This window comes from Lipophrys pholis, assembly GCF_963383615.2.
Source record: "Lipophrys pholis genome assembly, chromosome: 11".
Lineage (NCBI taxonomy): Eukaryota > Metazoa > Chordata > Actinopteri > Blenniiformes > Blenniidae > Lipophrys > Lipophrys pholis.
This window is the reverse complement of record NC_137631.1, coordinates 11009828-11019147: the sequence shown is the minus strand read 5'-3', so window position 1 is coordinate 11019147 and position 9320 is coordinate 11009828. Positions and strand designations below refer to the sequence as shown.

Here is a 9320-nt window from a genome sequence, read left to right as displayed (position 1 = left end):
GGTGATGCTATTTCACAAGCAATCAGGTCTCATGTGTCTCATCTGTGCCTTGTGTGTTGTGCTACGTGTTCAAAACAAAAGATTAACAATAGTAATTGCATTCAAAGAAAAACGACAGTCATTCATTTATTTGTCATTTTCACACTGTTAATTCAAGTCATCCCTTGAGTGCGTTTTAGCCGCCGGGCCTCAGGTTTGACACCTCTGATGTGTTTCATACTGCAAATGAAAGGACGTGTACCAATGATTGTGCATCTGTGCAGCTATAAACCTATATGGATCAAATCTGAGAGTGTTTTCAAAGTGATGTATCATTGCGCTCTTTAAAACTGTCTTTATTTGTTGCCCCTCCAACATGGAATTTTCCGCTCTTGGATGAACTGTGGAGCCTTTATAAACACAGTTAATCCCGGTGGGGCGGGACTAAGAGTAGACATAAAAACTATTAGTCCCGTGCATTTTGAAATGACTCCCGGTGAATGTCGTTTGGCCTGGAATGACCTGGACCCAGCCCCCACAGCCCGCTGGATCCGGTCCACACTTTTGGGAAGCACAGCGAGGGGCTGCCGCGGCGCCACACCGCTCCTACACCGCTCCCACCGCTCTCCCGCCGCCCGCGGAAATATTTCTGCGCGTCGGCGCACAGACGACACGCAACTTCCCTCTTGTTCTCACTCTGCGCGCACACACAGAAACGCGCACTCGGGGTGGTTTCAGCCTGGAGAGAGAGAGGGAGAGAGAGAGAGAGAGAGAGAGAGAGAGAGAGGGTAGGAATTGGAAACACTTCCTCCGGTTTCCCGATCGCGTCGGTTCCTCTTCAGTGCGCGCCTCTACTCCTCCTCCCCCTCCTCCTCCTTCTCCTCCTCCTCCCTCAATCGTCCCTCCATCGTCCCCGTTTTCTCTCGGTACAACCTGCGGGCTTTCCGACGCGATGACAGTCGGGGCGAACGAGTGAGCGCATCCCACAGGTGTGTTTGCTGCCAACTGAGACTCGGCTCTTGGAGGCGCACGCACACACGCACAGACACACACCTGGAAATCAGGCTACCATGTGACTCGGCACCTGGGCGTGGAGAAACTCCAGATAATCTAACCGGAGACTCTTTTTTTGGGTCGAGGACTTACCCGTGTCGCCTCTCAACGGGAATGAGCGACAAAGTAGCCCGTTTTTCTACGGAATAGTGCCTTTTCTGAACCTCCCCCTCCTCGCAGGACGAATAAAATGTAAACTTGCCTACGGACATATTTTTTATTTTTTTGTTTTATTATTTAACCAAGGGGCTTCGCCAGTGTTTTGGACTGTTTTGTGCAACTACTCTCTTCGCTCCTTTTCCTTCAAGGTGAGTTCCGGGGAAAGCTGGCGTCTCCCTTCCAAGTGGGTTTGGGACTCCTTGCTTTTGCCGTTTTATCCGTGGTATCAATTTCAAACCCTGGTATATACGAGCGCTAAGTTTTGATAGGTTATTTTACGCCCTATTGCTATAGCACCGGAGCGTAAAGCGTCTCCGTGCCTTTTACGCTCCTCCTGTTGTACTTGGAGCGGTGTGCTTCCCGAAACAAGTTCTCGAAATCGACTCGCAGTGAAACACTCTTTTGGGAGCAACCTAACGAGAAAAGAAACGCTCTTGAAGGACCGTGGCTGTTCCTGAACATGTGAACCCCCCCCCCCCCCCCCCCCCCCCCACACACACACACACACACACACCACAGCACACACACATCCACAGCGGTGTTATTGTACAGGAGTTACTTAATGCATGTTTGTAACGCTTCGTGGTTCGAAGCGACTCATGACTGCTCGCAAACTTGTTTCCCTGTTCTCAAGTCAACGGCTGATTGTTTGCAGGGAGGGAGGAGGGAAGCCAAGCCCCTCCAGACATGCTCTTGTTTCTTGTTCGTCTTTCCTCTCCGGACCGTGCATTTCATCAGAGTGGAGCGCTCCAGACAGAGCGTCTGCCCTATCGCCCCGCACGGAGGTGTCTGTCACTGTGCGCAGGCAATTTCAGTGAGAAATGAGCACGTGAACTGCAACCCCCCACCCCCACCACCGCTGGACAGTAGATTGTACATCAACATCAGAGGGGGCAAGAATAGCAGTGAGCAATTCTTTCCTGTTTGTTTTTCTTCCCTCTCTTGTTCCCTCTCTCTTCCTGCCTTGTCTCTTGTGGAGAACAAGGAGACAGAAGCACTATTCATGTCCCTGTTGAATCTCCTGTGCCTTGCTGTCTGTCTGTATCTCCCAGTCCCTGGCGCAGCCCTCAACGGACCACTGTACTGCCTGGTTGCCTTTCTAAATCGGCCTTTTATTTGTTTTTTGTTGCTACCCCCCCCCCCCCCCCCCCCCCCCATCCTCTACCCCTTGTAGACAGATCTACTGTATGTAGGATGCTTCATCTCCGGGAGGGATTATTCCCACTAAATAACACCATGCAGCCTCGTGGCGGGAATGGATTAGCAGAAGGAAGGGGCACGTGAAGACAGGAAATACGGCTGCTGGTTGTAGAAGTTGAGGCGATGAGGGGGTTATGACAGGGGGGGTCAGCCTCCAGTCTCTTGACTACAGCAGGGATTGATGCCATCTGCTCGCACGGACACACAACCGATTGAAAACCCGAGCTGCTTCCATGTCCTTCTCTTTCCACCATCTCTCTCTCTTCTTACCCTCTGTCTGCCCCACAATGCTTCATTCAGTGTTTATCGCCTCTGCTATGAATAAATAGAGACACCTTATCTTTGCAGAGGAGAGTGGTGATAAATGTTTTCTCCTGCTCCACGCAAGGGTGAAGACAACAAGCATCCCACACTTCTTCACCACAGAAGGCATTTCTCATTCAGGTCATATTAGTGCTTTGGTATTCTGCCAAACATTCCCAAAAGCCAAATGCAAGCTCATGCTCTGTAATACACAGTGAAGGGTGCAAACACCAAACAAAGCCAGCATTTCCATGAGTCCACTCCGCCTCCCTGCCTCTTTTTGGGTAATAGGCCATGAGCTCTGAAAATGAAACTTTGTGATGAGATCCACTCTGTGTATTTTTAGATCCAGTAAAATAGCTTCTGACCAGCTCAGAAATGGAGGCAGTGAATTTTCTGGCCAGTGAGCGCTCAGCCGTTAAACCTCCACATGTTTGGGTGAGCTGAAGTTCATCCATCCCTTTCTACTCCCACCCAGTTTTCCCAGGTAGTTCGAACCTGTTGTTTCATCTCAGCTCAGGCCACGTCTCAGAGTTGTACAGTGCTTATGAGGGCACATGAATTTGAACTCGTCTGCCGTCTCTTGTTTCCTTTGTGCCGGATTACTGATTTTTGTAATTTTCATTTTGGAAATACAACCGTAATCCTCATCGGCAACAAGCAATCTCAATACCTCCCGTCTGCTGCATACAGACAAAAATCCATCACTAAACAATGTGATACTTGGAAGAAATGTGTCCGACGCTGGTTTATTGCAAATTGCTCATTTTAAATGACAAGTTAATCTCCCTCTTTCCAGCCTGTACTAATCATTGAATGTAATCTCCATTAAAATAGCATTGCTTTTTTTTTTGTTCGTTCTACTTTCATTTTGAAAAGGGTTAAGTTAGCGATTGTTTGACCGGCATTTCTAAGTGGACTTTGTCAACTTGGTCATGAGTCAGGAGAAGCACGCACGAGAAAGAGGGTCATACATTGTACCTTGTTCTTGTTGCTTATCTAAGATACACAGAGATTTCAGGGATGTGTTGGCAGCTACAGCAAAGGGAGTGTCAGCTTGGCATTAGACAACTGAAGATTCTGGGGAATATGATTTCCATTGGGGGCAGACTCGTCTTTTCATGTCTGGGGATTATCTTGTGATGAACAGTCGTCATGCTAAGGTGGATTTCTGATCTTATCTCTGCTGGATTTTACAGCTGCCACCCTTACCCTAGGACTTCATGGCCTTGGCCTAAACTGTCGCCTCAACAGTTTCTCCTTTCTCCATTTCATCCAACGGTTACAATTCTGTGTTTTTTTTTAAATCTTTTAAACCTTTTTCAACCTCACTGCGCAACTCTTCTTCTCATTGCTCAGTCACATTGGCCCCAGATCCCAAATAAGAAAGTAGATGTATAGCAGCCCTACTAGGTGCGGTCATTCTAATTCTCGTCATCAACAGCGGGCTATGACATAGGCACTCTGGCAGAAGATGGCACTTGATCGCACTCAACACCACCAACAGAATATTTCATACAGCTTTACATTAAGTGCAGCTTTGGGTTTAACCTGGTCTCCCCGCATGCCTCCAAGTCGAGCACTTCAGCCCCAAACATTATAGTCAAGTGTAGCTCAGCGGGGTGTTCTTTTTTACCTCTAAAGCAACCTTGACGCTTTCTGAACCCACACTGTCTTTCATCTCAAGTACACGACCAGGCACATCATGCATTCCAACCATCTTGACATAATTTCTTCTCCTGCTGTTGCCAAGTCATGTGGGTATTTCCCACTGCTGCCCAGACTGCCTGCTCTCTGCCCTCACCCCATACCTTTAACCATTGTGACTTTTCTTTCCTTCACTCGCATTGCTTTTAGCATGAGTAAGGGGAACATGATGAATATTGTAAACATGCTCACACTCCTGGAAGAGCTAAATGATTCACGTGGGGAGGGAGTTGCTTTAATTGCTTAGTTGAGAGGTTGTGGGCAGGATGTTCCGCATAACTGAGACATCCAGTATCTTGAAAGACAGAGGGAAGGCAGAGAGGGAGAAAGCTGGTGGGATAGGAGGTTTACAGAGGTAGGCGGCTACTTTAAAAATGCTAGCCCCAAGGAAATCATGATCTCTTCTGCTGTTCAAAGAGCATTTTGGGAACAACTGTAGTGCTGACTGTCAGCAGTGTTGACATTGCTCAGGTGAGAAATCCAGAGATGGCTACAGAATACAGATATTTACCTCAGTCACTATTTCCTCTCACTTGCTTCTCAACTGCATTTGAGCTGGTGACACGCTGTACAGGAATAACATCTCCATTGTAAACATTTACAAACCATGGATACATTAGATTTTTTTTGGAGTGAAGTTATGCATGAAACATCTTGTCACAGCAGCCACAAGAGGACAGCTGATGTGCAAATATAATCTAAATAAGTGCGCAAGTGTTTCGAGGAATGCCGTTATTTGTTTTTCTGCTATTATCACATATATAATTGTGTTTTTAACTATATATGTATATATACTTCTATATATATTTCTTTTTTTTTTCACTTTTTCTTCTATAGTCTTGTTTTTAACTAAGTGATCTTTGTGCCTAAATAGAAGCAAACAACCATTTTTGTTTCCAGTTCTGTTAATTTCTTGTACATTGCTGCCTGGCAGAAGCACAGATATGAAAGGTATTTTCTGTTCTGGTATGTTGAACGTTTTGGAACGGAACATGTGTTCGATATGGTTCATGTCTACATTATCAAAATGTATTTTGTCAATGTAAATTGTTTTTTTTTAGACTAACCCTAATTTGATATCACCTCCTAACTATAGGGATGACTTGTAGCCCAGGTACTCAGTCCACTGGCAAAAATACACAACAAACTTCAGGTATGCTTCCTGACACCATAGAAGAAAGTATCTGAAAGCTCATCAGCAAACATGAGACTGAGTGGTCACCTTGATTTCTATCCTGGGAAATCTTAGTCACATGTTTTCTTCTCAAGGTGTGTATTGGCAGGAGAGAAGAGTGCCACAAATTAATTTATTTTTTGCTTTGGTAATTGAGTCTGGCACATTTTGCTATCAAAATGCTATCCATTTAAACACTTCAGAGAGAAGTCTGCCGTGCCTGCTTCAATCGCAGTAACGTGATTGGTGATGTTTAGTCCACCTCCCTCACTTTATGATGAAAAGACGACTCAGATCTCTCAGACTCTGACATATTGAAGATGAGTCAAAGCTTCATTTCTGTGCAAATTGAGGGTGCCTGTGCAGGATTTGGCAGCTTGCTGATATATCTTTCTCAGAGAGCTGTGGTTTGAAATGGACTTAGGCTTACAGTAACCACAGAATAATGGAAACCGTGTAGAGCTACTTATTCCACCTGTAATGCATTTTCACCGCACTTTTTGTTCTTGACTGAGAGTTGCTCCATGTTGAATGCCATTTAATTCTTGCTAAGGCACCTGTGGGTGCAGTTCATTTTTATCTCTGCGAGTCATTTCGCAATTAATCCTCAAACTGAGCAATTTACTCACGCCAAGATCATTTTTAATTATCACCTCTGCTTTACAGCTAATGTGACGTCCAGCTGGTTTATGTTAATGCGGTAGTTGCTGTTGAGTATTGGCCCTGTTCATTTAAAAAATTTTGCATGTACTTCGGGCTATTAATTATGAAGGACTGAATGTGTGGCTCAGCCAGAATTGTTGGATGACAGATGCATGAAGGGTCAGTCCATTGGCAGCAGCTGGAGATGAAGGTCAGCCCAACCTGGGTGAGCAAAGGGAGAAGCTAAAGTGGCAGACAGAGGAAGACAAAGAGGGATGGTCTGTGTAACTGTAACTTTGTTGAAGAAATGACTGGTCATCATCGATCTAGGAAGTAACTCACTTCAGAACGAATATTCAACTTTTGCAGAGACCTATGCAACCTTATTTTTAAATGACCACACTTTAATATCATTTATTATGCTACTAGCAGACCGAAGCTCTTGGTTATCACGAAAAATGAATACTGCAAGCAAATATCAAATATTCATCCATTCATCTTCTGTGCCGCTTATCATGTGCAGGGTCGTAGCGCACTGGAGCCAATCCCAGCTTACTATGGGCAAGGGCAGGATGTACCCTGGACAGGTCGCCAGACTGTCCCATCAATAATATCAAATATTATAGACACTTATTCAAATTGTCTTTGTATTTTTAATGTGTATTGTAAGTGACCTTGGGTGTTTTGAAAGGTGCTAACAAATAAATCTTTTATTATTATTATTATTATTATTATTATTGTTGTTGTTAATTTGAACTTGTGTTTGGGTGTTTTGCACAATTAAAATACAAAACAAAACAGAGGTTTGTTTCCCCCACTGAAATGTGAAAGCATAAATATAAAGTGTGTTCGCAAGAGCTCCAAAATAGCAATGCCAATAATATCTTAATAAACCATATGCTGTCCTTATTAACTGTGGCATCTGCTGAAGCCTGCTGGCACCTGGAAGTGGCAGCACTGCTGGAGGTTGGGTGTCTGTCCCTCAGTTGTCTGTTTTTTTCAAAATGTAAAATTGGGTATGTTTTAATGGTGCAAAGACGAGATTTGGCAGATACCTGTTCTTGTTAATCTGCAGCTCTCTGTCATTCTTTAACATGTGTCTTTAAAATGAATGAAACAAATGTGATGCACGTCGCTGTATTTAAAAAGTTGCTCAATCCGATTGACATCACGGTAATAGGAATTTTGTATGCGTCAAGTTTGTACATCTTCCAATGCATTCAGATCAAACTGCACAACTTTTATTATAAAGCTGGATTATATTATGTGTAGGCAAGGTTATCTTCCTTTTATTAAATCTTATGATGAAATGATATTATTAAAATTATTCTTTTTTTGTCAGAAGCGTGTCCTTGTCTCTGTTAAATGAGGTGGGCACTGTGGCCTTTCAGTAGCCTATGATGCAAGAGGGACCTATTAAAATCTGTTCATACAGGGATTGTTAAAGTTACTGTGAATCTAGTTAAATGCCACCGGCTCTGTTGCTTCTCATCTGTAAACTGACAGGCCGTTGTAACTTTGGGAGCAGTCTCAGCAGCTGTAATAATCCTGCCAAAGATATTGCTTTAACCTTACAGACTGACATTTTCCTAGTTGTCAATGGTCACTGAAATATGGGACTGCTAATCTGAGGTTTATCTTTGCTTAGGTAACTATACATATTTCAAGAGATTTTTTTTTTTCCCCTCATCGATGTGAGAATTAGCAATGGAGTTCAGAAATAGAATGATTCAGTGTGGAAATACACAAAAACAAATAAAATTCACAGTGAATAACAAAACTGGTTATACATGCTATGACAAGAGCTGAGCTTTTTCATGTTTTTTTTTTTAGATGCTTTTTTGTTGTTGTTGTGCAGAGCTATGGAATGCATCCGTGTGAGTCAGGTCTTTACCTTGCCATTGACCTTGTGGAGTTGGACCAATGTGATGGAATAAGAGTAGACTCATATGAGTGTGCACTACTCATGTTTGGTAATGATATACAGGAACCTGTGCTTAAGCAGTCAACCATGACCCATGTGCGGGAATAAAATAGAGCTCCCCGCTGCTTTTGTGTTTGTAGCTTCCTCTATCGGTGGCATTCCTGAATGTACTTTCTTGTTCTCTTCATCAGCAGTATCTTTATCTTTCCTCTTTTTCTCCTTAACTTTTCTTTCCGGTTGAATTTCTTTCTTTTTTTATATATTTTTTCTGCAACTCTGTTCTTTGTCTTTCCTTACTCGGTGTGTCTGTACTCTACGTGGATATTAATCCTGGTGCTTCAAACTTGCTCAGGGCTCGGAGCTGTCTTCTGAAATGCAGATCTGTGGAGGTGTCATCATAGCTCTATGTCTTGGGTGTCTGCGCTTGCCCCCCAGCCTCACTCTCCTATTCACGCAGTCGTGATGACATGCATTATTCCTCACTGACTCATCTGGGCAGCCTCAAAGCTACCCAGTTTTGTTTCCCTTCTCAACTTTTTCAGCCCAAAAGACAGTGGTGAGATAATTTATGCTGGTGTCTGCAAATCACGTAGACATTGTTTCTCCTTTTCACTACCTTTTCCCCCACTCTGGTGTAATTGTACACGGTGACTCACATGTGATGGTCATGCAGATAACTTCTTCTTCCGTGGTTTATTTCGGTCCTGTGACACACAGCTTCCCAGTGTTGCTCTTTTAACAGATCGGTGTTTACAGTTGCTTTTTAGCCTCTAACTAAAGCAAATGACAGGCCTACAAGAAATGACATCAGAGTCGCAGCCACATGCCCTTGTAAGAATGCCTAAATATTTACTAGCCCTCATAACACATGCTAGCTTACCACTTAGACTCCGATTTGTTCAGCCTGAAAGTTTTAAAACTCAGCCCTGTGGTTACTTCCTTCTCCTCTAAGTACGGCTTTTCTACGTCCTGTCTAAGCCAATCCCTCGTCACGTCCCTCAATAGAAGTTGGCTTTTTAATTACAGTCATTAGCCCGAGTAGATCTGCTGCTGGGGTTACAGAACCTTATTACCAAGACCTTGTCTCTTTCCTCTCCACACAGCAAACTGTCTAATGCTGCTCTCCAGTGCGTTCTCTGAAAACAAGCTGCAGTTACACTGTTTACAGAAAACATTCTG

The 9320-nt window shown here is 43.9% G+C and overlaps 1 protein-coding gene across 1 annotated transcript in view; it reads left to right on the top strand.

Moving 5' to 3' along the window:
• The first annotated feature begins 698 nt into the window (after window positions 1-698).
• Window positions 699-9320, top strand: part of plxnb2b (plexin b2b) — a 134449-nt gene continuing 125827 nt past the window's right edge. The window contains exon 1 of the mRNA XM_080474484.1: window positions 699-1340. The gene's annotated coding sequence lies outside the window, so the exon portion shown is untranslated. The remainder of the gene's footprint in view (window positions 1341-9320) is intronic.